Here is a 4,488-nt window from a genome sequence, read left to right on the forward strand (position 1 = left end):
TTTGATATTTTGGCCGACAAAACTTGTGCCTTAAAATGGCAAAAACAAAAATGCCACTAAAAGTAGTATAGATATGTAACAAAAAAAGGTTTTTACCTACACATAAATTGTGCCATAAAAGTCCCTTTTAAAACAATGGCAAAAAAAGTGTCACTAAAAGCACAAAAGTCTGTTGCGGCACATTGAAAAAGTGCCACTAAAATTCTTTAGCGTCACCGCTTCTAGTGGCACTTGTTTTGTGTGTCGCCCATTCCTGCAAGTGTCTTTTGTGGCACTTTCTTGGCTTTTTTGTGTCACTTTTTTAAATGACAATTTTTTTTTGCAGTGTCTCCTAATATGTTCTTTTTAGGACGCTATTTAAGTTGTCTATAGACATATTATGTGACCATAAAATTGGTTTCATAATCTTATTTGGTATATTAGGACCCTTTTCTTGGTACTAAATTAGCTATAATGTTACATGATAAGGGTCCTATTAATTAATTTCTAAGGACGCTTGTAAGTGTATTAAAAGATTAAAAGTATGTAAGCACATGTTAGAACATCGTAAAAGTGTCCTAATATGTTTTTATTAGGACACTATTTTGATTGTTCAAAGACATATTACGCGACCATAAAATTGGTTTCATAATCTTATTTGAGATGTTAGGACGCTTTTTTAGTTTGGGGACTTATTACGACCCCTTTACATGAAACGCTTTTACCGTTGGTCCTATTAAATGAAAGGTCCTATAAAATAGCATTTTAGGACGCTTTTGCGCGTACTAAAAACCCAGTTTTCTTGTAGTGCCAGCTAAAACTCTCTGGTAATCTCTCATTATCTTGATCAATTATCAAAGCACTACCATCCCTTCTTTTTCCATACAATCTATCACTATTACCCACACAAGCTCTTTTTTCAGAATCTTCAGTCACATCTCTTCCATGTGCAGTTTGAGCTTGATGTTTATATTGTTGAGATGATTGTTGACCAACTTGGTGATAGATGGCTTTACGATAGTAACATTGTTGTTGTTGGACGGATTTTGAGCTCCACTTGCTTCACGGTTAGTGCACTCCCTCTTGAAGTGTCCTTTTTCCCTGCACCGAAAACAAGTGACTTTAGATTTGTCAAAACCTAAAGTAGAAACATTCGCATCACGAAGATCATCTCTCCCCGTGATTTGTTTGAATTTCTCAGCTCTCCGTAAAACGCTAGCCAGACACCACTTTATGTCCATCAGCTCCATTTCTTCAGCATCTATCTGGTCGTAATCTTCTTTGGTTAACATTGGATTCCCGATACGACCTGCAACAAAACAAGTGTAAGATTCCAAAACCATTCCTAACAAAGACATTTGGTTTTTGGCAACTTCCTCAGAATAATCTTGATCATTTTCAAGATTTAACACAATGTTACACTATAATTTTCTCCCGTTTTTAGTTGCTGAAATATTTGGATCAAAAGATGAAAATGGTGTGAAACTGGTTTTGCTGTTGGACCCAGATGATTGACTCCCAGACGAATTCTTGGCACTGTAGGCAGTTTCAACCTTAGGAGATAGATTTGAAGATTTCTTCTCATTTACCCCTGCCTTATAATACAGCCCGATGTCCTGTTCACCATCGAAATCTTTCATTCGGATAACTTTTCTCTGTTCCATCTCTTGAGCCTCAATCTTTTCAATGAACTTACTGAGTGTCAGATTGCTAAAACCTTTCTTGTTTCTGAGCATCATCAAGTATGTGCCCCAGGTCTCATATGGCAACGCATCAGCAAGTTTCTCAATCAACTCATCAGTACTCTTCTCAATACTTAACCTTTTCATGTTGGCAAGCAAATTACAATATCGTTCAATTATCTCTCTCGTACTCTCATTCTTCAACCCACGGAACAAATCAAACTCTTTCTTTAGAAGCGACTTCTTATTCTTAACCATCTCTTCACTTCCCCTAAACTTTGAACGCAATGCTTTCCAAATCGAATATGATGTTCCATTATGTTGCAAAAGAACCATGATATCCTCTTTCACTGCTTGTTGAAGAAGACTTAGCATCATTTTCTCATCTTTGTACTTCTTCCTAGCATCAGCAGTAAGATCTTTTATCGGAACGGGTTCTTCATCATCATTCAAAGGTCTAACATACTTTGTCTCGACACATTCCCAAGCATCAAGATAGTTTGCTTGCACCCAATTCTCAAACCGACCTTCCCAACCTTTAAATTCTTCGATGTTCATTAGTTTGGGAGGCTTTTGCATTGTCCCTGTTTCGTTTTCGAGCATTGTGGTTTGAACAGCAGTGATTGGGGTACTCGGAGTAGCGAATGCGTTGTAAAAATCTTCGTCCATTTTTCTTCGAATTTTCAAATGAGCTTTATCACTTCGTAAAAATTCCTGATGATCTTGGATTTACCTGACGTAGCAAACAAACAAAACACAATCAGTTTAATCACCTATCAATTAACTGAAACAAACTGATACTCTATGCGAACTGAAACACTCGAACTGATGAAAATTCTGTGCGGATTGAAGTTTGACACACTGTGCGGACAGAACTTTGATGCGAACTGAGATCTAAATTGTCAAACTGTACGAAGTGCTATAACCCAGATTAAATTCAAACGACCAGATTCACTACGAATGAACTGATGGACTTTCAAACGACCTTGCCCGACTTCCAACCGACCTTTGAAAATTTTGAACTCTAAACCGTACGAACTAGAACCAACTTCCAAGCGAAATAATGACTTTCAAATGAATTGGACCTTTTCATGCGACTTGACCACACTAAACGAACTCGTGAACATTACGTGTGAATTGAATAATCTGCATGTCCCAAGATGTTCTCTGACAATAAACCTATCTCGAACAAAACAAATTTTATAATGACCGACAAACTAATAGATGCTTTTTATAGATTGGGCCGCAAATACACATGTATAGACAAAGCTTATGCTCCGAAAATTTCAATCATGCATAACATCTAATAGGGCCGCAAAATCCACCTACCTTACAACCTTTTAAAAATGTATTTCATTTTCATTCGACCATCAATTCCACTAACTGACATATTTTTTTTTTAAAAAACTGATTGGACGGATTATTATGAAATGCGGCATTTTCACCTTTTCACGAAGACAACATATGATTCACAATTTAGAAAACACTTTTCAAATCCACTAAAACAACCATTAATTGGGCCACCCTTTCCACTAGAACCGACACCTATATTAGATCAATTATATGATTGGGCTTTTATTCAAATTCCAAAAATTTTGATTGGTCCTTTTATTGAAACCGACAACAATTAATACTGATGATTTTATTGAACCTTTTAGTGATTGGACTGATTAAATGAAGACACTAACTGATTAAATGTGTTTAGACTTCAGTGATTGGGCCAAATAGTCAGTGGGTCGGTGAACATGTTATATTATCAAATCATGTGAAGATGATGACAAATAAGCGAACCTATATGTAACAACTATGAGCGGACCACTAATCAATGTACAATGAGCGGATCTATTTGTAATATAAGCGGACCTCAATGTTATTATGAGCGAACCTGTGTTAAATTTTGAGTGGACCTAAGTTGGATTGACACAAAAGCGAACCACAATTTTATTTATGAGCGAACCTGTGTTCAATTTTGAGCGGATCTATCAACGTTTAGAGCGGATCTAACACAAATTGTTCTAAAAGCGAACCTGGACTGAAGCTTGGAGCAAACCTATGACGATGCCGTAAAAGCGGACCTTATTCGGAACACGTTTTGACCCACTTTTACTTTGAATTTTAGCCTCAAACTTTCAGGGATTTGACAATATACTGTTACGCACAATCTGTGAAATTTTGAGCGTATTCCGACCGTAAAATCTTGGTCTGACGAAGAAAGAAGGTGTAGAAGTAAGAATATGTGATGAAATCTAGCAATTCTATGTAGAACTCATCCTCCTGAAGCTCTGATACCACTTGTAGGATCGGATTCTGACCCGAACGAGTCATTCAGAGGAGTTTGATCAGATACAGGTGCGGAAAACAAGTACCTGACGTAGAAACAGCTAGATATTCTCTTAATTCTCTTTGTTGATTAATTTGACAGCGTTTACAATCGATTCTCACACCGGCAGCACCTCGGTATGGAATTTCAGATGTTCCAAATGAGGTCCTCTTTTGTGGTATATATAGGTGAGTAGGTTCCCTAATACGGCATGTCCATATAAGCGGACCTGACGTAAAAGCGGACCTCCCATGTCCGTATAAGCGGACCTGACACAAAAGAGGATCTCCTATGTCCGTATAAGTGGACCTCCTCTCTAAAACACATAAACTCTCCAGTTTTCTCGTAAAACGCGCCCTAATCTATACATTACAATGAAAAACTCGATCTAAGACGAAATCAACAGATGTAGTGCACCAACAGACTACTCATAACAGTCCATATACAAGTATCTTATTTCAAGAAAGTCTAACTTTATACAGCAAGCTTAATTGTAAAATAACATGC

Source organism: Helianthus annuus, chromosome 7 (genome assembly GCF_002127325.2).
Source record: "Helianthus annuus cultivar XRQ/B chromosome 7, HanXRQr2.0-SUNRISE, whole genome shotgun sequence".
In the NCBI taxonomy this organism is placed as follows: Eukaryota; Viridiplantae; Streptophyta; class Magnoliopsida; order Asterales; family Asteraceae; genus Helianthus; species Helianthus annuus.